We start from the raw sequence: 27,311 nt of genomic DNA on the forward strand, positions 1-27,311 counted from the left end.
GAGACCCTACTGTCCTTCTGGATTTTCCAGGATTATAAACTCTTTAACTTTCTCTTAGCAAGCGGGTAGATGTCGGGACAAAGGAAATCCCAGCCTCCCGACAAAGTGACCTCTCCCACTGACTCCACAGTTGTTGATTTGGCTCAATTGTGGAGGTACGATGGAAAACAGGATACTGTCCATGAGAAGATGATATTCTAATAAGGAAGACGAGAATACTACACAGACACCCAAATAACTGTAATTCAAGACCATGTATTATGGCATTCCATAAGGAAGGCGGAAATAAGATGCTTTCTCTAACTATTTCCTGCTAGTGTATATCACGGAAGGTTTCATGGAAGAGAACACATCCATGCTGCAAAAGATGAACAAAGATGGAGCGTGCTAAAGAGGCACGCAGGTAGAGACACACCAGCACGTACTCTGACAGCAAGCACTATATTCGGCATGTCATAAAACAGGGACCCATCGCACAGGGCCTGCGATGCCAGGGCAGCAAACACAGGCTGGACCCAAGAGGGAGTGAGGAGGTCCAGCTAAATCTAGCTAAAGCATTTAGGATGGATTAGCGTAGCTGGAAAAAAGTGACAGGGAGGCAAACAGGCTGGGAAGCTAAGAGGACGTGAACTTGCTTGAATGAAGAGGAGTGACATGTAGAGCACTTCATAAACTTTATAATGCCAAATAAATGTAACATCTTTCTTAGAAGAGAGGTGGGAGAGGGTACTGAAAGGCGTGCACAGATGTGAGAAACACTGTGGAAGGAAAATCAAGAGAAGAGAGAAGAGAAGATGGAGATGATGCGGGGAGGAAAGGACCCTTGCTGATAATCTTGGCAGGTTCCAGAGGATCCTGAGATCCCAACAAGGGAAACACCCACCAAATGAGATCCAGGAGAGGGGCAGAAACTGGGACTGTGGAACACCTGGAGGGAGGGGGGCTGTGCGGCACAGAGTCCCCAGGCTCCCGCCCACTTGGCTGCGGGCCAGTCCTGTCTTTTCAGAACAAAGACACTTCAGGGGGTCAGAAATACTTGAGGAAGACCTTGCAGAAGGAGGCCTGGGAAGTCTGAACGGGCTCTCCCTGTGGAAGCCATTAGATATTCAGCACTTCATTTGTTTCCAATTCTTGTAGGAGCGCAGCTCCAGGCTGTGGGGTGAGAGGCTCCCCTCTGACGTAACCAGGAAGCAGCTGCAAAATTAAGGAATCCCTCATGACATCATAAAAAGGGTCGATGGTTTACTGGGGAAAGTATAAAAATTAATTACATATTCCCACATGACCCCCTTCCCCTAAATCTGTACACACCCCCTCCTACCTCCACGCATTCTCTCATCAACAACAACCAGAAGCCACACTGATGAGCAGGGCACGAGCAGGGCAAACAGAACCCAGGAAGAGAAAGCTCCCTGGTGCACCCACTGTCTGCACCACACTGGGGACTGGACAAGGAATGCCTAGTCCTGGAGTTTTTATACATACAGCATCCTTCCTCAACAAAATTATCAGCCCCTTGAGGACAAGAGCTATGTCAAGATTTCACATCCTTAAAAATTAGCACCGTGAAGTGGTTCAAGAAACGATTGCTGCTCTTAACAGCAGGTACACTTGCCTCTCCATTTGTGGATCATAAACGATGATTCCACTGTGGCCAGAAATAATAACTAAGATATAGGGAGACCGGTACAGAGCATATGTGTGTGTGTATGTGTTTATATATATATATATATATATATATATATATATGTATAAAATCAAGGAGCTTTACAAAAGATCTGCACAGGAGGTTATTCTCCCTTTCTGACAACTGAGAAAATAGGCTCAGAGAAGTTAAATGACTGGCCCTAGCTCAAAAAGCCAGTAAGTGTCAAACCTGGGATTTGAGCCCAGTCTGCCTGCTCTTACACATATACACTGTTTTCATACCTTGTGGTTTTTTCCTTTAGTTGGTTTCTGTATATTTTTTGGCTGCGCTGCTTGTAGGATCTTACTTCCCTGATCAGGGATTGAACCCAGGCCCTCAGTAGTAAAAGTACTGAGTCTTGACCACTAGACCATCAGGGAATTCCCCATACCTGGTTCTCAAATGCCTGTGATTCAAGTTTCAAACTCCAACTCTTCTTCTCTCCTTTGCTATGAACATAAAAACCTCAGACTACTCCACAGTTCTGTACCAAAAGCTCTGCAATAACTATGTGAAAACTGAAATTAAAAACACCAACATTGCCGAAGAAAATGAAATATTTAGGTATGCTGCTGCTAAGTCGCTTCAGTCGTGTCCGACTCTGTGTGACCCCATAGACGGCAGCACACTAGGCTCCTCCGTCCCTGGGATTCTCCAGGCAAGAACACTGGAGTGGGTTTCATTTCCTTCTCCAATGCATAAAAGTGAAAAGTGAAAGTGAAGTTGCTCAGTCGTGTCCAACTCTTAGCGACCCCATGGACTACAGCCTATCAGGCTCCTCCATCCATGGGATTTTCCAGGCAAGAGCACTGGAGTGGGGTGCCATTGCCTTCTCTGTACTTAGGTATAAATCTAGCAAAATATGAATAGGATCCTAGGCTGAAAGCTACAAATGCTGATGAAAGAAATAAAGATGACCCAGAATAAGTGGAGAGACTTATTAATGTTCATGGATCGGAGAATCAATATTGTAGAGATATCCATTCTGCCCATAAAGATTTATAGGTTTAACACAATTACTATCAGAATCTGGGCAAAGATTTTTGTAGACAAAAACAAACTTCATCCTAAAATAAAACTTTAACCTTTATACAAAAAGGCAAAGGACCTAGAATAGTTAAAACAACCTTGCAAAAGAACAAACTGGGAGGAGTCATTCTTCCCGATGTTAAGTCAAAGAATGACTGCCTTTTCAACATATGTTTGCTCAAGCAATTAGATATCCACAAACTCAGATGTTCTTCAATGGATGAATGGTTAAACAAATTGTGGAATATCCATATTATAGAATACTACTCAGCCATTAAAAGAAAAAACTCAACCTAAATGTTACACCTTACACAAAAATTAACTGAAAATGGATCAAAGACTTACATATGAAACATAAGACTATAAAACTTTTAAACAAAAAACAGAAGAAAGTCTTCAGGACCTAGGACTAAGTGAAGATTTCTCAGACTTGATGCCAATGTCTAAAAAAGGAAAACTGATATGATACATCTCATAAAATTAAAATCTGTTGCCCTACTGTAAGACAACGAAAAAGCAAATTACAGACTGGAAAAATATATTTGGAAACTATGTATCTTACAAAGGACTAGTATCTAGGCTATATTAAGAACTCTTAAAACTCACCAATAAGAAAACAAATTGTCCAATTAGAAAATGGGCAAAAGACATGAACAGACATTTCACCAAAAAGGATATACAGGTGAAATATCAACACGTGAAAGGCTGTTCAGTATCTTCACAGTTTACACCTTTACATTTATATGGGATATAAATATATAGTTATATTCCACTAGGGAAACTAAAGTTAAAACTACAACGAGACATCATTAAACACCTATTAGCATGGCTAAAATGACAAATAGTAACAACACCAAAAAGCGGTGAGGGTGCTGAGAAATCGGACCATATACACATAGCCGATTGGAATATAAAACGGTACAGCCACTCTGGAAAACAGTTTGGCAGTCCTTTCAAAACTAATAATACACTTATGATATGACCCAGCAATTATACTCTTGGGCATTTATTCCAAAGAAATGAAAATTTAAGTTTGCACAAATACCTGTATGCAAACGTTCATAGTAGCTTTATTCACAATAGCTTAAAACTGGAAACAACCCAAATGTTCTTCACTGGATAAATGGTTAAACAAACAGTGGAACATCCATACTATGGAATACTACTCAGCCTCATAAAAGACTACTGATACAGGCAATAACATGGACAGTCTGTCATGGAATTACGCTGGGTGAAAACAGTCAATTTCAAAAGATGACCTGCTATATGATCCCATTTATATAATATGCTTGAAATAATGCAATTGCAGAGATAGAAAACAGGGGTTAGCATCTGGGGATAGAAGGGAGGGATGGTTCTTAGAAGGTAGCATCATGAAGGAGCTTTTGCAGCGATGGAACGGTTCTGTATCTTAATTGTGAAGCAGTTACATTAAACTACCTGTGTAGGGATTACCCTGGTGGTCCAGTGGCTAAGACTCTGAGTTCCCAATGCAGTGGGCCCGGGTTCAACCCCTGGTCAGGAAACTAGATCCCATATGCTGCAACTAAGAAAAAAAAAACAAAACACCCTGTAGGCTGCAATGGAGATGGAAGATGCCGTGTGCTACAACTAAGACCCAAAGCAGCTAAATAAATAAAATTAAAAAAAAAAAAGAAAACAACTACCTGTGTGGTTAAACTGCACACAACTACACACACACACACACAAGAGTGCATATGTAACTAGTGAAATGTGAATAAGGTCCAGGAGTGTACCAGTGTCAATTTCATGGTGTTGACACTGCACTAAAGTTATGCAAGATGCTAACATTAGGGAAGGAGGGATGAAGGGTGAACAGGACCTCCTGTGTGTATCAGTTCAGTTCAGTTGCTCAGCCGTGTCCAACTCTTTGCGACCCCATGAATTGCAGCACGCCAGGCCTCCCTGTCCATCACCAACTCCCGGAGTTCACTCAAACTCATGTGCATAGAGTCGGTGATGCCATCCAGCCATCTCATCCTCTGTCATCCCCTTCTCCTCCTGCCCCCAATCCCTCCCAGCATCAGGGTCTTTTCCAATGAGTCAACTCTTCGCATGAGGTGGCCAAAGTATTGGAGTTTCAGCCTCAGCATCAGTCCTTCCAACATATATATATATTTTTCTTACAATTTCCTGTCAATCTATAATTATTTCAAAACAAAAAATTTAAAACAAGTAAGCCGACAGACAAAACCCAAAAAGACTGGACACAGGATTCCAGCAATGTTTCTCTTTTACACAGAAAAGGACGACTAAGACATTCTGAGGATAGCTTCTCAGTTGAGAATCCTTTCAACCCCTTGTTCTCATGTGCTGCCCGGCTTGAGATGCTGGACATGCCCATCCGTGTGGTTCCTTATCTGGACTGAGCAAGAAACTGCCAGGGGCAACCAAAAGCAAAGTAAGAAAAAAGAAGGGAAAGTTCACTGAAAACAGAACTTCTGTCCAAAGAATAAGGAGTCAAGCAGGAGAACTCCATCAGCAAGGCTACGACTCATTGGACTGGCAAAATCCATGACAAGCAGCACTAAGTGAAGGTGATGAGAAAGTGAAGAAAGACGACAAGAACGAATTGCAGAAGCTAAGTGAGCTGTTTAAACATGTTCTTGCTGTTCAAAAAATAAGTAAAGGTATAAATCTCAAACAAATGGTATGTACATTCTTCAAACAAGGGCAGGTGGGGTGGGGGGAGTTGTTTTAATGCACAAGTCCTAGCACTGTTATCTTCATAAATGAAACTGCTTATACATTTTCAGGGCTGCACTGCTTTGGACTGTTAATCAGATGGATATTAAGATTTTTTCAATTAGCAGCATGAGCTACAATACTATTTTAAACTGCTCCTTTGCCAATAAATCTGTAAAGATCAAATTAAAAAAATAGATTTCATTAAAAAAACTTACTTTTTAAAAGACAAAAATAAAAAGTCACAAAAATTTTCTCACTGGGAGAAAATATTTGTAAAACATATATCTGACAAAGGACTCTCATCAAGAATATATAAAACTCTTCCAAATTAATAAGATACACCAAAAAATGAGCAAAAGACATATGCAGATGGCAAATAAGAACATGCTGAACATGTACTTCTGATAAGATGCTCAACATTAGGGAAATCAAAACCATGAGAAACTCTACCCCAACTAGGATGTCTATGATCAAAAAAACAGAAAATAACAAGTATTGGTGAGGATGCAGAGAACGTAACTCCTTCCTTACACATGGCTTTAGGGATATAAAATGATACAATCACCCTGGAAAATAGGTGGGAAACTTCTCAGAAAGTTAAAACAGATGACTTAGGTATACCACTCCTAGGTACCGACCTAAGAGAAGCGAAAGCGTTATGTTCACACAGACTTAACACTTGATCGCATACAGCAATTTTATGTGTTAACAGCCCCAAACGAAATAAAACCAATATCCATCAACAAGGGGATGGATAAACAAATTGTGGTATATCCACACAATGGAAGACCAGTCAGCAATGAAAAGGAACAAACTCCTGTATCACTCAACAATGCTGATGAATGTCAAAATCAATCTGGAATAAAGGCAGGACAGAGGGAGGGTGAGGAAGGGCGGAGAGAACTCACTGTTGAACTTCAGAAAACTGAGATTAATCTACAGTGACAGCAGATCAGTGGTTGCCTGGGACTGGGAGGGGACGGTTAGGGAAGAATAGATTACAAGCGAGCACAAAAAACTTTTATTTTAAGGGTGAAGGATATGTCCACTATCTTGACTGTCATGATGGTTTCACAAATGTGTATATTTATATTTATATATATATATATATGTCTAAATTCATCCAACTTACACGCTTTGAGTATATGTGGTCTAAAATACAGTTACATCCCAGTAAAACTCTTAAAAACATTTTTTAAATTAGGGGAATCAACTCTTCAGATTTCTCAGAGTTTACAACTTAGAGACTGATTTAATCAAGAAAGGTGGACATCTACTGAGTATCCAACACATACAAAGACCCTGAATAAGGTGTTTTGTCTACGGCCATACCACCCTGAACACACCCGATCTCGTCTGAATAGGGTGTTTTGCACACATAACCCTTATACTGAGAAAAACACTGCAAACTGGCATTGACATTCCCCACTTTGTTGTTTTTGTTCAGTCTCTAAGTCACGTCTTACTCTCGGAGACCCGTGGATTGCAGCACACCAGCCTGCACTGTCCTTCACTATCTCCTGGAGTTTGTGCAAACTCATGTCCATTGAGACAATGATGCCATCCAACCATCTCATCCCCTGTCATCCCCTTCTCCTCCTGCCTTCAATCTTTCCCAGTATCAGTTTTTCCCAGTATTGGAAAAAACTCATTTCCAATGAGTTGGTTCTTCACATCAGGTGGCCAAAGTATTGGAGCTTCAGCTTTAGCATCAGTCCTTCCAATGAATATTCAGGATTGATTTCCTTTAGGATTGACTGGTTGATCTCTTTACAGTCCAAGGAACTCTTCAAAGAGTCTCCTCCAGCACCACAATTTGAAAGCATCAACTCTTCGATGCTCAGCCTTCTTTATGGTCCAATTCTCACATCCATACATGACTACTGTAAAAACTATAGCTTTGACTATATGGACCTTTGTCAGCAAAGTGATGCAGCCATGAAATTCCCTACTTTATAGACAAGAAAACAAAGCTTCAGAGGGTAAGTTAATGCTGTTCATCAAGGTCACACAGCTGATATTAATAAATGGTTGAGTGGCAAATTCAAACCTTTGGTCTGGTTGGCTGCAAAGCTCCTTATGGAGCTGTAACATAACTGCTACCTTCTGAAGGCACGGACATGACCTCCAGAGGTGTTAGGCCCTCTCCAGAGAGGAGCTTGGCTTTCCCTCTTCCTCGACATGGAGCTCTAGAACCAAGAAATGTCCTGGGGACTTTATTGATACATCTTGGCAAGACAGATGGCAAACCACTTCTACTCTTTTCAAGGAAAATTGAAAACACTTTTAAATGAGTGCTCAGCTTTTTCCAGGAAATACCCATGCCATCTTAGAAATGGAATTCCAATAGATTTCCTGGGAAAATTCAATCAATTGCCAATGAAAACGTACTCTGGCTATTTCCACCTTAGTTATATCTCCAGATTGATATTTCCATCACTCGGAATTTCCAGCCTGATTCCAGGGTTATTCATTGCACATCCCCTCTTGGGCAAGCTGAGCTGCTGCCAGCAGAATGGCATGCTGGCACCAGCCAAGCCTCTCAGGAATGGGGCCCAGCGGAAGCATGCCTGCCACTCCAGCGTCACATTTGGAGGAGTTACAAGTAGATCTTGGAGGACAGTGTCTCTGCTTCTACACTGCTTGCCAGAGGTTTGGGGAAGCTTGTCTCTCTCCCAATATTTGAGTGAAGCAAAGGAGGCACAGAAAAGAGTGGCAGCTTCTTGATTTCACATCAGGCAGCTAAATCCCTGTGGAATGCCATCAGGAGATCTGGGGAGCCTTGAGCCAGAAGTTACTTAAGGTTGCAGAGAAGAGAAGCAAAAGAAGCTTCCTAAGAGGCATGCCCATTGGCTAACCTAGAGAGAAAACTTCTGCTGTAAAGCTGTGAAGGAATTAATGCAGCTACATCGCTTCTGATGGAGCAGGCAGAGGTTTGGCATCTGATTCAAGCAGGTTGAAACCCACCTTTGTTGGTATGACGTTTCAGGAGCAATTTGGGCTCAACGTAAGTCAGTGAAAAATAACGCCAGCAGACACCTCATTCAGAAGAGGCTCCTTTGAGATGGCAGGCAGCGGAGCAGAGAAATGTTCAGCTTTCATTTTAACAGATTAACTCAAGTTATTTTCATTTTATGGTTTACTGAAGGATGTTTTAAAAGAGTTTGACAGTTTGCAAACAAGGCCAAAAATAAAACAACCCTGAGACAGGTAGGGCAGAGAGGTACCTAGAATAGGAAGGATCTCTTGGACTCCTTTTGAGAAGCTTCCAGAATGCAAAGATTACAGCCATCACACAAATTTGGAGGAGTCAGTACTGAAAATTGAGGCCAATGATGAAACATAATTCCTGGGTGGATTCCTCTTGAGTATCCAGATCTGCATGTTCATCCCAGCCTGCTCCAGCAACTTGCCTTGAAAAGCTCCTCAAAGCTGTACAATCCAAGATCAATGCCCAACCTACATCAAGTAAGTAATGACTTTATCCAACCCCACCCACTGTGGAGCATGTGTTTTTAAAGCAGAAAAGACATCAACAGAATGATAGCTAAATAAAATAATTATGCCAAGGAAGAAAAGTGAGAAAGCACTCCGTGAAGGTGACTAGAAACCCATGGGGCACCAGCTAGTACCCTGACTGAGAAGGTCTGCAAAGAGATCCCCTTTAGAATTTGTATTTGTATTTGTATTCAGCTTGTCAACAATACTGGCTGAAACCTATATACATTGCCTTAAACTAGGTTTAAACTTTTTAGTTTATACTTATTCTTTTATACTTCAGTATATACAGCAATGTAATATACATACAGTACAGACAGTATCCATACATACAGTGTAACAGTATATAACAGTATACGCAAGGTAGGGCAATGTATATACAACACAGGGCAACATCACCTACAATGAATAACATTAAATGTAGAAAATTAGGACCAAGAAGAAAAATATAAATATGTCAATCATGCAGGTTAACAATCTTTCATGAATGAACTTAAAATTTGCCTCTGGATTTTCCTGGCAGTCAAAGCAGAAAAGGAAACACCAACAATAGTATACTTGTCAGTATTGGAAAGGAATAAGTATATCAGTTCCTCAGGAAAAACAAATCTTTTCTCAGCACTGAGTTCTAAACTTTTTTTTTTTGGCCTCACCGTGCAGCATGTGGGATCTTAGTTCCCAGACCAGAATCAAACCTGTGCCCTTATACTGGAAGCTTGGAGTCTTAACCACTAGACCACCAAAGGGAGTCCCTAAAATAATTTTTTAACACTGACTCTGTCCAAAGGATACTGTGTGGAAAAGAAAAAAAAAAAAGCAATAATCTTGGAAAGGCCTTTATAACACATGGCATTATACCACATACTATTAAAAGATATCCAAGAAATATTATCCTGAAGTTATCTGTGTGGTGAGACAAAATAATTATATATCACAGTCTAAGAATGTTTTTCCAAAAACACAGACGTAGGAATATTCTATATATTGATAGATAAATAATGCTTTAAGAAACTCTTTAAAACTAAGTTAAAATAATGCTAAATTAGGAGACTGTAATTCTTATTCCAAAAGCCTCCACAAAGGGTTTCCTTAAGTAGAGAGATCGCCGATGTCTAACATATCTGGCCAACAATCAGTCTGCAACACGGACCAAGGGTCAGAGAAAACCAAATGCAAGAGCCACTTGCAGTTGATGATGAAAGGCTGCAGTATCCTAAAATTCTAAAGAATCTTAGATCAATGGGAACATGACATATGCTATAAAAGTCTTATTTTAAGAAGACCAAATGATACATTAAAATATATACGCTCTTAAATATATACATGCATAAACATAATGTGTGGATATGAAAGGGAAATGGTCTAAACTGTAAACTTTGATTTATGTACATTTTTGGGATATTTCCAAAACAAAAAGTTCAACAGCATGCTATAGGGCAAAGCGATTTAAAAGCTAAATTTATATTTGAACATTGGTGCTGAGAACAAAGCTCAGTAATTCTGGGATTAGCACCCCCTGCCAAACAGGCAGTCTTTAAGCACCAGCTCAACTTCATCTTCTTGGTGAGATTTCCTCCGTTTGGAGGACAGAACTGACCTGCTTCTGCTTAGTTCAAAAGACCTAACAGATTTATTTTTAGAGCACTGCCTTGCCCCTTAGAGTGGGCCCAAAAGACAAGTGAAAACAGCCAAGAGGAAATAAAATAGCAAACCTGCCGCCTCTGTGGCCCTGACTGGCCATTCTTCCACCCTCCCTCTCCGAAACCCACCTCTTTCCTCTCCATTGTCTAAGTCTTGCCTTCAAGACCCAACATACATTAAACCTGTGCTGTGCTCCCTGACAGGCCTCCTGTGTCTGGGCTCAAAGCAGTTCCATCCATAACATGCCCCTAGCAGGTGGCTCAAAGCCACTCCAGCACAGGATTTATCAAGCTTCCCCACTAGGCCGGAAATCCCATGAGGGTAGGGTCTACAGGCAGACTCCTGTAAATCCCAAGCACTTGCCACAGTGCCTGGTCAATGGAGACGATCTGTTCTGAGTAGTACCTCACTAAGCGGTGGACTAATCCATTTCCTTACGCACAGTCAGCTTTTACTAAGCAGCCACTACATGGGACAGCCCTAAGCTAGGCACTGAGCTTTCAAAGAAGAATCAGACATGAAGCTGGACCCTCAAGGAGTTGAAATCTAATAGGATCCCCCACGCATAGTTAACTATGAACCAAAGAAAAAGTGAAAACTACCTTAAGAGATATAGATAATGTGTGAAATGAATGAAGAAAGTCACCATTATAAAGTTTGGACAGGAAAAGCCTGCAAACAACCTAAGTGTCCATGACTGTTTAAATAAATTATGGGACATATGTAAAATAAAACACATAGTCATTTAAAAGGGTCAGATAACTGTTAAAATACGATATACAAAAATGATATAACAGACCTACTATTTACTGAACCTTTACCATTTGCCGGGAATGGGGGCAGGCAGAAGGAAGCAGAGGTGCAGAAAAAGGCTTTCCTGGCTTCAGTCCCTTTTGCAGGACAATACCCTTGTCCTCAAGTTCCTTGCAATACATTTCCTCTCTTGCTTAAGCTACTTCAAGTTGGTTCTTGTCATTTTCAAACACTCCTAACATACATGGTAAAAAGGACTAGACAGTGGGGCTGACATTTGTTAAAGCTCATCAAACCGAGCGCTTAAAATCTGTGCTTTACTGTTTTACATAAATTACATCTCAACTTAGAAACAGTGAGACCAAGACAGCATGAATAAATGGAGGACACTGGTACCAGTAAGAGAACAACTGCACTGGAGGAGCAGTTCCGGGGCAGGGGTTGATCTGGTGCATTGCCCAGATCCCCCCTCAGCACGAACACGCTCGCTCTCCCAGCTGGCAGGAGTACTGGCAGCCGCAGATTTCAGCTGATCCCTCTCCCAGACCTGCTCTCAGCTGAAGAAAAGCGCTTCTCCAATGTCACTCCCCCTTCCCAGCCAAAACTCACATTCATCGACTGGTGGACGGAGGGAGGGTGTATAACGATTCAGCCCTGTTGGCCTAATCTGGGACTACTCTGAAGGGTTAGCCCCTTTAAGCAGCTCCACAGCTCCGTACAGGACTGGCTAAGGCCTCTGTTAGATCTGCAGTGAAGTTCAACTTCTCTCTGTTCCCCATCCTGCTTCCATCATGCCCCCTTGGGTAGTGGTCCTGAGAGCATTCCCCAAATAACTTCCTGGGGATGCAAACCTCCATCTTAGGAGTATGCTTCCTGGGAAACCTGACTTGCAACATGTGAGAAACAGAATGAATCAATTTTTAGCAAGCTTGAGATTCCAGGTAAAAACATCCAACAAGGAGTTACAAATGTGGCCTAGAGCTCAGGAAAGTTTTGGGCAGGAAAGAGATTTAGGAGCGATCCACAGAAAGGTGACAATTAAAACCATGGGATTTTACAATACACCAATAGGGAAAGGCTGGAGAGAGGAAGGCCAAGGTAATAAAAAGGGCTGATATTTCATGTGTGGATAAGAAAGGGAAGACCCAAGACACAGGCAGAGATAAGGGGAGAACAGAGAATACAGTCATTATCACCAAAAGCACTTCAAGAAAGTCTCCTGTCAACAAAGGCAAATACTACCAGAAGAGCGAAGAAGAACGAGACACGACGCAACAAATGCTCAACAAACCTTGGTTAATCAAGCTGAGTGGGACACGTGGCCTGCAGGGCACTCAGCTTTTGCTGGGTTGTTTTTGGCAGCTTCTGTCCTACAGCGACAGGCACAGACTCTACCTGAGTGCCCTGAGGCAGATCCACCGTTGGATTGGTAAGCAAAGAAAAGCTGAAACGGTCCAGTACATGAATATAAGTGAGCCAAGACAGAGTTCAGCTGCTTAAGCAATTTGGAAGAAACCTTCTTCTGAAAGGTTTCTTTCAAGAGTATTCCCAGGGATCCTCTGAATTAACAGCTGGGATCCTTGAGAAGGCTCACTGTCCCTATGGACCAAATTCAAACCTCAGTCAAATCCACAGATATTTAAATAGACTGATTCTAGCACACTTTTTTTTGAGGGGTGGGGACAGAAGGCCACAGGTATAAGGAGGGAGGGGGGAGGTAATCACTTACAGACATCAGTGACATCATCATTGCTTTGAATACAAACAAACAAGCTCTTCTTAGCCATGGCACCCTAAAGTAAATGACATCCCACACAAACAGGTGTTACGTGACCTCCAGTCCTAGACCGGAGTAAACAATTTTATTTCTGCTCCTGTGCCCGACGTAACTAGGCGTGATATTCAATGGCACACTGGCCTTCCCTGTTTTCCTTTGGTGTGGCTGAGGGATTCTCACACCTATGTCCCTTACCCGAGTCCTGCAATCCAAGGCCAAGGCATCACAGATGCCCAAGAGCTGGTGTGGCTCTACTTCCTGCAGAGATTTCAAACCTGTCGGGAATTCCGAAAGTCAGCACCAATTTCAAATCTGATCAGCATCTCTGAAAGTCACAGTTACCATACAGCTGAATAAAATATTTTTTCATAAATTTAACGCCAGTGTGTCTGTGTTTGGAAACTTTGAAAATACATGTTGTATGGTTTACTGCACTGGAAAAGGTGCCAACAGAGTTTCAAAGGAAGGGAAGTGTATAACTGTTTCCTTTCAAATGCATTTTCCAATGGGATCCATTCAGGGAAAAGGCTGGAACTAACTAAAACATTATTAAAAACTGTTATGGAAAGAGACAGGGAGATGGAAAAAGATAGACCCAAAAAGCGAAATACATAACCAAGAGTGAGACAGACATATGAGGAAAAAGAAAGGGGATCTGGGCAGAGAGACAGGTTGGACGGGGAAGTGGGGGGAGACGGAGTTTTGTCTGGCAGTTGCCGTTCGTGGCCTCATACTGCCGCAGATCAATCGATCCGGCCTGCAGCGCTGCTGGCCCAGTGGCACAAGACAAACCACAGAGTTGGCTTCAAGCTCGGCGCTTGCGAACTGCTGACCTTCAGTTTTCAAACCAAAAATATTCTTTGGGAAACGGTAATACCAGGTTCAGCCCAACCAGCCAAGCAAAAACAAGGACTACTAACCTGAAGTAACACCCTATTCGGTTACATCAGGCACCAAGCCTTCACAGGCATCAACTAGGAAAATCGGCAAACCTGAAACCACACCCCACCAAAAGCCAACTCCAGATTCTGACTCAACCAAATAGGCAATGATAGCCAGAAATGCTAAAGCAAGTGACATGGTGTTTCAAAGTTGGCTTGACCAGGACCTGCTCCAGCAGGAAGGCCAGTCCTTGCTCACAGAGCCAGAGATATGGCAATCCTTTCTGAGGTCACATGTGCATGACTCCAGTGGAATCCGCATGCAATGCTGAGGGCAGGGTTTGGCACTGACTTACAAGCCATTACATTTCTAGACAAAGGATTAACAGTTTGTAGTGAGTTGTTTTTTTGGTTTGGAGTGTTTTTTTTTCCCCCCTGTCTTTTTCTAAATTCATCTAAGTTAGGGTGATGCTAAAATCTATCTCCTAAACTGGGATACTTGTGAGGGCAAAAGGGCGTGCTATTAGTAACTCATAAACAGGGGCAATCACTGGGCAAACCAGGACTTACCATCACCTTAGCCTAAGCCATAGTAGTTGTTCTTCTCTCTGGGTCAGTATTATACAATTTCAGCTCTGAAGAATCTTATTTAAAAAGCCAGGACTGCTCCTGATTAGTGCCAAAGCACTTTTTGAGCTCCTCCAATGGAGAGGTAAACAAATCAATTAAGTTAACTGCAAAAACTAACAAGAAAGATTGGGCTTGACAATCAGGATTCTGGAGAAGCTAAAAATTCCAGGCAGCAGCTTCAGGGGAAAAGGGAATGTGCCACAGATGGAGCTGTGGAGGCTGATCCGCCCAGCCTCTCAGTGCTGGGCCCTGATGCCTCAGCCAGCTTCAAACGGCGAGTGGAGGGCGGGCAGACCTTGGTGCAAGTTTGCTGAGTTCCAGGCCATCATTCTTGAGGGTGTAATAACCATGGGCTGTAGCACACATGTTGAGGGATGAGGGAAAAAAATAAACAGAGAGACAAAAGAATGAGGATGCACTGCCAATTTCAATTGTGCAGCTTTTATTTTTAAATGCTTATCAAGCTGAGAGAGAGCAGAGTTCTTGGAAAACAAGGTTTCCTTTTTTCCAATGCCAGCGTAAAACACCCTCAAGGACGGGCACTGCACAGACTGTAACAACAAGGAACGTGGCCCTGCACCCTCCCAGCAGCACAGCCCGCCACGGGTCCCACGCTGCTCTGATTTCGGCTCAACTGAGAACTTGAAATAACAGGCCCACTGCCTCTGGTAAAAACTGCTCTTTTTAAATTTTTTATTAATCTCCAAACTGGCTGTGTTAGAATTACAGCCCATTACCTACTAACTCTCTTCACTAATAAAATAAATTTGTAAAAGGCCTAATTACTACTTTTACTGAAGTACACTGCCTGGGGATCAAGTACAGGAAGCCAAGGACTCAACCAGTTGTCAGCGAGACTGGGATGGGGAGGGGGCCCGGGGGAGGATATGGAGTCACCAGAGGGAGGGGATAGGAGGGCCGCAGAAGAGGCTGAGCCCGTGCCCAAAAAGACACAAAAGGCCACTAACCCTGCTGTTGTTCTGAACAGCATCGAGAGGATCCATGCCATCATGGCATTTTGGGAGGCCTGTCACGGGTTACACAGGCCTGTGCTGCCCACGCCCCAGCTCAGCAGAAAAAGCGAGCTGCAGTCCAAGACAGATGGATCCTGGCCGGACTCTCAGCAGAGAGCCTGGAGAGTCTGACCAGTAAGGAAATAAACAACCATCCTTCCCACCTACCCCTCTCTCTCTCCTTGCCACCCCACCCCCAAATCTAGGCCCCCAAAGAAGAAAAAGACACAAAACAACAACAAGTGCGGGCAATTGCACAAGAGCTGTACCGTGAAGGCGAGGCCGGCTGCATCGACTTCTGGGCCGTGCCCTGCACCCCATCCCAGAACACTGATTACAGAGCTGGAAGCGTTCCTCACCCGCTGAGCCAGCCGGCCCCTCATCCAGGGCTGGTGCGGTGCAGTCTGACTAGAAACGAGCAGTCAACTCTGACACGCTCATTTGTAACAGAAGGTGTATATGAGACAAACTAGTCCAAGCTTAGAGAGAAAGGAGGAACAAGACGTGACTATCATTCTTAATTGTCCACGAACAGCCCTCGAAGGCAAATCCTGTGCCTCTCTGAGACTCTGATAAACAGTATTTCTCCTCCAGAGAAAACTAAAAAAAAAAAAAATCAAGTGCTGCCAAAGAACCTCGTTTTTAAGGAATCCTGATAAGAAAACCTGCCATGGCAGGTGAGTGAAGCCTGTGGCGGACACGCCTTTTGGGGACGACCAGACTGAAACCTGGCAGTTCACTGAGGCGGGGTCTGCACTAACTCTCAGCATATCACATGCCTGACCCTGAAGGAAGGACTGAGGAATGATCTCAATGGGAAAAACCCGACAGCAAGGGCTGTGACACCAAAGCCACAGCTCCGTGGGCCCCTGGAGCCTCTCAAACTAAGCTGCCAGCTAGGGAGCTAACACTAGCTTTGGATATAATGCAGCTCTGGTAGAGTAATTAATTTTTTTCTTAACTGGGATTACATTAATTTTCAAGGACTAATGGAGTCCAGCTGTAATGGGAAGAGCGGCTGTCGATGCACAAAGGCACTTGTGCGTACAACATTATAAACACACACATACACACACACGCGCGCGCACGCACACACACACACAGACCTATAAAAAGGATCCACTATAACAGGATATTTTTAGTTTCTACAATGCTGCACTAAAAATACAGCCCCGGCTGATACATCATGGCAGAACTATTCTCTCTCTGTCCCTTCAGGAACAGTTTAAAACATTTATTTTTGTTTCCTTTTTGCGATGGTCAGAGTAGAGAGAGAAAATAGCAACTCATTGATAAGAGGAAACGAGAGAGACATGAAAAATTGAAAACTACCTAAAAACTCATGGAGAGGTTTATTTTATTAGTTCTTAATAAATATCTTGCAGATTTCCTCAGGAAATACACCAGATCACATGTAAAATAGTTTGATACTGATGTCAACTGCATCAACATATGAAGTCTATTAGGGTGAAGCCACAGCAGGGTGATCAGCGTGCTGAAAAACTCCACAGTACTTGGAGGGAGGAGGGGGGGGGGTCTCACGGCCTTCCAAATTCTTCGAGAGGTAAAAAAGTCAGCCAAGACGCAGAGAGAGAGAAAGAGAGAGAAAAAAAAGATCCCACATCCTGCTTTCAGCTGCCAGCAATGTGAAGTGCCCAGAGATTAATTCTACGTCTGGCCTGGAAATGTGACTTTAAAGCATGAAGGAGGGGAGCTGGGGCGGGGGGAGTGAGGAGGAAAGAGGAAAGAGAAGGGCAGGCTAACTGAGGCTGGCAGCGGGCCACCAACCCCCTCCCAAAGCCATGTTTCAATGTAGACAGAAGTAAACCCCAACAGACAGCAGCGCCTCAGCCTGCCAGGGCCTTACACCAGCTGCAGCGCATCTCACTCTCCGCTCGGCCCGAGTGCAGATGTTCCCCACAGCATCACTTCCGCTCAACTTTCTTTTAAAGAAATAGCACACATATGTGGAGGCATTTCCACCACTTCCCAACAGGACGCTCCTTGCCTTTAAGGGCTTCGGAGCAAGGGCGAAACTGACAGCAGGTACCACGATGGCTGACTGAACTGCTCCGCCTCCTGTGGGAAGGAGCACCAGCCATGGGCTACAGAGCATTAGTTAATTAAGAGGACTGTCTTTACAAATGCGCCTTCCTACTGTCTTCAGTGGGAGAGGGCCCCATAGTTTGGGGTAAAGAAAAAATGGGGGGAGAAGTATGTTGAAGATCTTACTCCTGGTTTCTCAAAGCAGTCCACTGTAGCATTACCATCTCAAAGTGAAGGTACTGATGGCTTGTCACCATGGAGACTGCATAAAGCCACTGTAACAGAATGTCTTAAAACCAAAGTAACATCTTTGGGAATCCCCTAGCAGTCCAGGATTCCACTATGGGAGCCCAGGTTCAATCCTTGGTCTGTGAACTAAGCTCCCACAAGCTGCACAGGGTGGCCTCGGGTCCCGGGGGGGCGGGCAGCAGGGAGTACATATATATCTGTGTGTGTAAGTTTTTTAACACGCATGTTTACTTGGCTGCAAGAAATATACCAGTTTTTTTTAAAAATTAAGTTGCTAATTTCTTACATGCCTAAACTCATTTTATATAATCCCAAACCCTGGTAAGTTAATCAATTGATAATTAATGATTAAGTACCTAATTCTGAAGTTAGCTTTGATATTGCTAGGGATTTCATAAAATATATAGTCTTCTCTTGTTCTCATGGAGTAAATACTCTAGTTGAGGGATCTATGTATTTCATGAAGCTAAAATAATTGAATTTTTTAGTACAGCTGAATATCCTCTAGTTGGTCTGTTAGGTTATTAATTCTTCTGGAATGAAAGAAGAGAGAAGAATCAGCAATGTCAAAAGAACACAAAATACTTTTGTTTTTGAGAAAACAAAACCCTCAAAATCAAAGTTGCTTTGTTTGAACCTCAAGTTAAAGAGAGGAAATAGGATCTTCCTGTAAGGGAGGGAGAGAGATACTGGCAATCAGTGGCAAATAATTATGGTGAGAAGGTTTAAATCAGTAAATATTTAATAAATGTCTTCTATGCTCAAGGTACCAGATATAAAAACAGATTTAGAAGCTGTTAACTAATTTGCATGATACAGCATGTAACACAATCAGAGCTAGAACCTAATTTTACCTAACTTCAATTTTTTTGTCATTACAATTTCTAAAAATAAGTTTAATACAAAAACACTGTGATCACTATAGAAAACTTTAAGAACCCAAAGAAAACAAAGAAAATTAAAGACACCTTTAATCTATCCCAGGGAATCATGATTTAAGTTTTTTTCTGCTGAAATGTGTATATAACATGTATTATTTTACAAAAATGTGATCAACTGCAAAGTTCATAACCACACAGCCTTCAGAGGAAGGAGAGATCACATTTTTGGCAGCTGACCCCACCCCTAGGAGTCATTCACCCAGGAAACAGAAATGTGATGATCTGACTCCCCTGACTTGGCGGCACACACACATCTGTTCCAGCCCTGTAACTCTCCCTGAGTTCCGTAAAGCAAAGATATTTCATTCTCCTCTGTCCTCCTCCTGCACAACCTTGAGCCCGTCAGGCAGGTGCGCTGGTTCCACAAAGATGCTGCCCTGGCACACCTTCCACGTGAGTGTGTGCTAGGCTGCTTCAGTCGTATCCGACTCTGTGAGACCATACAGACTGCGGTCTGCCAGGCTCCTCTGTCCATAGGGTTTCCCGGACAAGAATACTGGAGTGGACTGCCATGCCCTTCTCCATGGGATCTTCCCTACCTAAGGATCGAACCCGTGTCTCTTACATCTCCTGCCTTGGCAGGCGGGTTCTTTACCACTAGTGCCACCTGGGAAGCCCACAGTGCCTCCAAGGCCAAGACTGACTAATGGAAAGGCTACCAGAGATTACGGGAAACATCTACATCCAAATGTCTCTGGCTGAGTCTAGTTCCATGTGCTGGTGGCTTCTGTGCCCCCCCGGCACAGCCTTAATTCCTTGCAATTCTGCTCCATAGACTGTTTACTCCCAGAGCTTTTGCTACCAAATAAAGATGGTACTTCCTTATTAATATTCTGTTACACACTGACAATTCATTCCTTAGTGAAAAGCAGGACAGCCACAAAAGGCAACCGTATTCTTTCCTCCCTGAAATGGCAAGACCACACGACCACTCGCCTACACACCCAAGTTAACTTTCGAGGCCTGAGCTCTTCCCAGCTGGCAAGCGGTCACCTGAGGTGAGGTGGGGTGAGGTGAAGTGAGGGGAAAGGTCTGACTCTTGACAGTGCAGCCCTTGGTGACTCCACCTCTACCTCACTCTGCGAAATGTATAAAAATGGGCTGCTATGCTGGTCCAGAACTTTTACATCTGATGCAGAAGATCTACTGTCACAACTCTTGGGTGTTATTTCATTAAGCGCGTAGGGTTCCTCGCATCTCTTACCAACTGAATGAAATTACAAATGGGGCTAGAATTCCCTCCAGCTGATGGAAATGAAAATATATTTGCAGAGCTGCCTAGAAACGTCTCCTTTTTAAGCTTTAAGAGCAATGAAGTAAATCATAAAGGATGACATTTTTAACTATAAAAATTTTTTACAACTTTTGTACATTAAAAATATATATAATTAAGAATCAAATACAAGTAAGAAAATCACCAATGAACACAGAAAGGACTTGCTATATCAACTATAAACCTCAAATAAACTGGTAGGAAAAATATTAGGGAGGAATGAAAAAATTTGCAGAGAACAGGACCACACAGAACTATACATGGTTAATAAAACACAGGAAAAAATGTCCACTCTCACCAATAATCAAAGAAATGCAATTGAAAACAGGACAGGTTGGAAGACGGTTTGGCAGTTTCCTACAAAACTAAACACAGTCTTACCATATGACCCAGCACTCACACTCCTTGGTATTTACTCAAATGAGCTGAAAACTTAAGTCCCCACAAAAACCTGCACTCAGATGTTTATAGCAGCCTTATACATAATTGCCAAAATTTAGAAGCAACCAAGATATCCTTCAGCAGGTTAATGGATAAATCAACTGTGGTCTACTCAAATAATGGAGTACTACTCAGTGCTTTAGAGAGGAAAAAAAGAGCTGTCAAGCCATGACTAAGTGAAAGAAGCCAATCTGAAACAGCTACATACTACTGTAGGACCCTAATTCTATGACATTCTGGAAAAGCAAAACTATGGAGACAGTAAAAACATCAGTGTTTGCCAGGGGTTAGAAGGGAGGGTGGGAGGGATGGACAGGCAGAGCACAGACGTTCAGGGCAATACGATACCATAACGGAGGATACACGTCATTCTACACTGGTCTAAACCCACAGAACACCACCAAGAGAGAACTCTACGGTGAACGATGGGCATTAGGTAATGATGATGATCAGGTTCATTAACTGTAACAAATGAACCACTCATTCTGGATGTTGATAGCAAGGAAGCTGTGCACGTTTAGGGCAGGAGATAGTACGGCACTCTCTGTATTTCCACTCCATTTTTGCTATGAATTGAAAACTTTTCTAAAAAATAGTCTATTGAAAAAAAAACAGAGATAGGTTTTCTTCTGTCATTTATTCAACAACTTTATGAATGCCGACATTGTGCTAAGGACTATAAAATATTAACAATACTCAGAACTAGCAAGAGGTGGTCACTGGGCGTTCTCAAACACTGCCGCTAAGACTGTAAGCTGGCACAGCTTCTGAAGAAAGTAATCCTACACACCATGTATCAAAAGCGTTAAAAGGCTTCAAACCTTTTAAACCTAAAAGTTAGTTTCTAAAAATACAGTCCAATGAAATAATAGGAAAAGCATGTTTCCTATTTATTAAAAGACGTTAATTAAAGCATTATTTATAATCTGAGAAAAGTGGGGGAAATGTGTGAAAACGGGTAATGATTACATTAATGTTAACACATTTACATGAGAATATTATTCAGCCATTAAATATATTTACAAAGAATTTCATAACTGAATACTTATAAAACAAGTGAAAACAGAATCAAACACTTTATACTCAGTATACTTTCAACTGTAAAACTTGAATATTCACACATACATATAGGAAGGAATGTCACTGCTGGGAAGCCGGTTTACAGGTGGTTTCCACTTTTTTTCTTTTTTTTTTTTCCAGCACTCAACAAAACCCAAAAGGTGAAAACTTATTTTAAAAAATTATTTAGCTTACACAAAACAGGACACAGTTGCTCCAGTAAGGTGAGAATAAAAAAATATAGTAAATGAGTAGACAAGGAAAAATAAAAGGATATTTATGGGCAGGAAGAAAGGACAGAGAATTTATGATGAAAGATTTAGGAGATGACAGGGGACAGAACTCATGTTGTATTCAAAGAAACTTTGCTTCCAGAGCCGTGAAGACACTGAATCCAGTATTAACAGTAAACACCAAGACACATTTAATGTACTTTAATTGAATGTCAGGATATAAAACAGGCAGTTGGAAATGACATATTCAGAAGTGGCACATTAACAAAAAACAAGGAAAAACATGATTGTAAGTAATAGCCCAAATAGCAGATGCCCCGTGGCCCTGCCACTCAACTTTCAGTGTCTAGACTGACTTGCTGACCAACTTTATTCTTGATGTCAATTCAACTCAAAACCTACTTGGGCTTCCCTGGGGACTCAGACAGTAAAGAATCCGCCTACAATGCGAGAGACCTGGGTTTGATCCCTGGGTTGGGAAGATCCCCAGGAGGTGGGAATGGCAACCCACTCCAGTATTTTTGCCTGGAGAATCCCCATGGACAAAGAAGCCTGGTGGGCTACAGTCCACGGGGTCGCAAAGAGTCGGACACGACTGGGCAACTAAGCACAGCACAAAACCTGCTTATTTCAAACTTACAGCACACGAGGCACTGCCCTGGATACTCACAATAAATACATCAGTGGGTAAAACAGGCCAGGGATCCCTAACTGCAGGGAACTTACAGTCTTGCAGAGGAGTCGTGAAGGAAAACAAATAATAAAGATACACACAAGTTGGAGAAGGCAACGGCAACCCACTCCAGTATTCTTGTCCGGAGAATCCCATGGACAGAGGAGCCTGGCGGGCTACAGTCCATGGGTCTCAAGAATCAGACACAACTTAGCAACTAAACCACCACCCAGGCAGGTTAGCTGAGAACCAGAGCCACCTGGAAGTGGGAGGTTGGATGGGGGTGCAGAGTTCTGTCTGGGGGAGAAAGTAGCCTTGGACTAACTGGGGCAGAGAGCTGCCAGAGACACTGCTCAAGAAGTCCTTCCCAACAGGAGAAAGGTCAAGTTCAGATGTAGGCTTAGAAAAACAGGTAACTTGACCAAAGGCAGCAGAACAAGCCAGCCCAACTGGTTCATGAATGTAATTAAATGAATCTGGACGGGAACAAAAACAGATTGAGGAACCACAGAGTGACTGGAGGAGTGGAGAAGGCTCAGAAGGGTCTAGCTGACCTCACCTGAAGCCTAGGAGGAATCGGGGACCAGGCAGAGAAGGGCTGTAAAGGCAACTGGGAAGTAGTTCGGGGAGATTTTGGAAGGCAATCTGACTTCTCTTAGGAGGAAGTTTGAGCTGGTTTGGTTAGCAGCCAAGAGAAATGGGATTGGAAATGGGATTGGGGTCTCCGTACCCTTGGTGTCGGCCCAGCAAATATTTCTTAGTTGCCACCGGCCTGAAGAATCCATGTTGTAAACTCTTTCATTTCTTTGATTGTGTACTTTATACCCTTTTTTCTGTTTCTTAATAAATTCTTTTGAAAAATGTGAAAAAAAAATGAAAAAAAAAAAGATATACACAAGTTATCTAGTGTTTAGAGAACAAGTGTTATGAAAAAGAAAAGCAGAGCAGGATGGGGGCGATAGGAGAACAGGTGGGAGTGCAGCAGTGTCAACAGAATGGTCAGAGTAAGTCACGTGGAGCTAAGACTTGAACAGACTCATGGGAGATGAGATACAGGCCATGCAGATGGCTGGAGAAAGAGCGCTTCCATGTAGAGGAAACTTTAATGCAAAGGCCCAAAGGTGGGAGAAGCCCCTGGCTCATCAGAGGACCTGCAATAAGGCCAGAGTAACTAAAACAAAGTAAGCAAGTCAGGGTGTGGTCTGAATGAGACCAGAGACAGCAAGGAGGGCAGTGGGGAGGAGGGAGAGTCTACACCGGAAGGCCTTGTGAAGACCTTCACGGCTTTTGCTCTGAGAGAAATGGGAAGCCAGCAGAGGCTTGTGGAGAGCAGCCTGTGTGTGTGTGAGTGCTTGTTAGGAGTTTCAAGTCTTTCTGGAGAGCAGACTACATGTGTGTGTGTATGTGTGTGTAAAAAGGGGAAATGGGAACAAGAGAGACCACAGTTAGGAGTTTCAAGTCTTTCTGGATCATCTTTCTCTTCATGTTTAAAAACAAGTTCGATTCACAAAGGGTATCCAGGGCATGTTTGCAAGAGGGTTTTTGCTTTCAGTGTGGAATCTTGAAGAATGTGTCAATAGCCTACAACTGTGTCCTTAGCAGGCATCTCGAAATAATGATTACCAAACATTTCTCTCTGTTCACTGCCCTGACACGAGTTCTGGGCATCACCCTCTCTCAGGGGAGAGGTGGAAAGAGGTTATGCAGAACAAGCAGTGATAACGGGATGACGTCACAGGTGTGCCTCAGAGAAGCCCCTAGTGAGTTGGGCTCATAACCACTCCACAGTGATTTACTCTGTCCTGCCAACGCCAGCTGGAGGAGGGATGAAGAAAGCTGACACAGCCTTAAGCCCTGGGCAGGCATTATAAGATCTTTCTCCCTCCAGGCCTGCCAGCCCCTCCCCTCTTCCAACCGCTGATCCTTGCTTCAGAAGCCAACGTGTGAACAGCACGTGTCTGGATTTCAGAAACCTGCCCAGCAGTTGGAAACTCCCTGCAGCGTGTCAATTGCTGCATCTGCTGTTGGCACTTGGGGCAAGGGATCACGTGGGCAGTTTCTGAACTAAGCTTCGAGATGGGAGTCTGATATCTGAAGAGGGGACTCGAGAAGCCAGAAAACTCCAATTACAGTAAATAAATTCCTAACCATATGACAATCTGCCTTCTAAAAAGGAAACTGGGACATACAAGCCAACCAAACAGCTCTAAGGACAGCAGTAGTCAAGAACAAAAGCACAGAGCACCCTGACTAATGGAAAGGATTTTTATGGGCCAACAGAGTTTACCAGCTCTGGAGTGTGATGTGGCTGAAACTAGAGACCACTCTTGTCCAGATCCCTAGCTTACACCCTTTCGGCAATAAATGGCTTCTATCATTTCAGCGACAGGCCTCTATCCCTGCCTTCCATTACCTTTCTTCCCCATCTGTCAATTAGTCCTCTGAGTAGTGTATACCTTGACCATCTCTTGGAAAAATAAAAAAATCTGAGCCCATAAACCATCTGCCATAAAACTAGGCTGCAAGGGCTGGAAAAGGAGTTGCCCAGCCTACCATGCTCTCGCCACCCGACATACAGGTGCCCCTATCACACTGTTCACAGGCAGAGGTTAGGAAAAAATGCTCGAGTCTGATGTTTCAAAGAAAAAAGGAATAACAGCATTTCCTCTAGTAACACGGCAGGCAGACTAGGAACCTAGGTCTACTCTCCCAATGAAACAACTAATTATCCTGGAAAGAGCATTTTTAAAATCCTTCTAGAAAGCAGCGGTGAGTTAATAAATTAAAAAGGAATCCTCTGGCCAGGGACTGAGTAAAGACAGAAAACTAGAGCTGTTAAGTGTGGGACAGGGCCAGGCTTTACCCCAAGAACCTCTGCTACCTGCTGAACTTGAGCTCTGGGTTTCTGAGGCTTTGTGGGTACAGCCAACAAGAGGATGCCCAAGACCCCTGCCATAAAGCTGAGGTCCCACAGAGCTACACCCAAGTACAAAGGTGAATCAGAAGCCATCCTCAGCCTCGTGATAAGACAACTAGCTAAAAAACTGACTATATCAAACCCTGAGGCTGACTAGAAGAGAGAAAAAAAATAGTGCACGGAAAGTGCAGACTGTACACTAGCCCTCACAGGGGTGTGCAGCCTGAATTCGCATTACCTGAACGGTTTGAAAACCCTCAAGCAGGCATTTTACTCAGAATGATTATTTTAGACTCTTTACACCAGACTGTGGACAAAAGCAAACTCAAACCTTTTCCCCGTTTTCATCCCAGGTCTCCAAGAATTCCCACTAATGATTTCCCACAGAAAATTAGCAGATTACAGAGAAAAAAAAAATTTTTTTTTTAATTACACGGGAAACAAGGCACACGTGCAACAACCAGCAGAAATACGAGACTAGCAGAACCTCACCTAAAAGGACCCCTTGATCAGAGTCCCTAACATAACACGTTTAATATATTAGAAATTAAATAAAAGACAAACTCTCAAATATGTTCAGGAAATAAGAAACTAACAGGAAAAGACCAGATTTAGGAGGAAAAAAATCTGGAAATAAAAATATATAACTGAAATAAAATCTCAGCAGGGCATGTTTAGCAGATTAGATAGAGCTAAGAAAAGGTTCAGGGACAGAGTTAAGGAAATTACGAGGAATGCAGCACCAAAAAAAAAAAAAAGAGAGAGAGAGAGAGTCAAAAATGAAAGAGAAGTTTTAAGAGACATTTAAGACAGAAGGAGAAGAGAAAGCATGGGCAGATGCAGTATGTAAAAAAAGAATGCTAAGAATTTTCTAAAACTGCTGAAATCAACTCACAGATACATGAAGCCCTATAAATCCCCAGCAAAAAAAAAAAAAAAAGTACAAACCTAGAAAATCATTAAAGCTGTAGAACATCAAAGGGTTTATTAAAAAAAAAAAAAGACCTAAGAATCACCCAGAGACACAGATTATTTTTAAGAGGACAATTAGACTGACGGCTGACTTTTAAACAGTAACAAGCCAGAGACAGCAAGGTACCTTCAGTGGGCTAAAGAAAAACAACTGTTAATATAGAGTTCTATTACCAGTGAATATAAAGGAATCGGGAAAATAAAGGGTTTTCAGACAAATACGAATTGGAAAAGTTTGTCATCAAAAGAATGTCACTAAATAAATTCTAAAGAATATGCTTCACGCAAAAAGAAAACAGTCCCAGGGAATTCCTGGTGGTCCAGTGATTAGGACTCTGCCCTTTCACTGCTGGGTTCCATCCCTGATCCAGGAACTAAGATCCCACAGACAGGGAGGGGCAGCCAAAAAAAAAAAAAAAGGAAAAGAAACTGATCCCAGGGAGGTCTGAAATATAAAAAGGAATGAAAAGAAAGTAGTAAATATATAGGTGAGTCTAAACAAATATTTACCATCAAAACAATCATGATAATAATGAAAACAAAACAAAAGTGAAAACAACAACTTGTCTTTCAAGGTTTAAAAGTAAAAAAATAATTAAAACAGCTGACAACAGTAGCATATTAACTGGGGAAGAGAAAAGGAAAAGAGGACAGAGTTTAAGTGTGCCAAGCTATCTGTATTATTTAGTAGAGGGAAAATGCAGCTGCTTAGACTGGGGGGTGGAGGTGGTGGTGAGGCAGGGTGGGAACGATTGCTTGCTGTGTTGAGCTGTCTCAATCAGGTCCAAAGAAATTTCTGTGTGCCATCTGACACGGGAGGCTGGACCCTTCAGACCTGGGTGTAATTTACTACCTTTGTGACCTTCCTAAAGTTACTCAGCCTTTCTAG

General features: G+C 42.7%; 1 protein-coding gene and 1 non-coding gene across 6 annotated transcripts in view; both read right to left on the reverse strand.

Moving 5' to 3' along the window:
* The window catches only part of SMG6 (SMG6 nonsense mediated mRNA decay factor), a 200,674-nt gene that overhangs the window by 113,069 nt on the left and 60,294 nt on the right, over positions 1 to 27,311 (reverse strand). The gene's annotated exons all lie outside the window — the stretch shown is intronic.
* TRNAK-UUU (transfer RNA lysine (anticodon UUU)) lies at positions 1,995 to 2,067 on the reverse strand. The gene has a single exon. It is a non-coding gene; the product is annotated as a tRNA-Lys (tRNA).

This window comes from Bos javanicus, chromosome 19, assembly GCF_032452875.1.
Source record: "Bos javanicus breed banteng chromosome 19, ARS-OSU_banteng_1.0, whole genome shotgun sequence".
Classification (NCBI taxonomy): domain Eukaryota; kingdom Metazoa; phylum Chordata; class Mammalia; order Artiodactyla; family Bovidae; genus Bos; species Bos javanicus.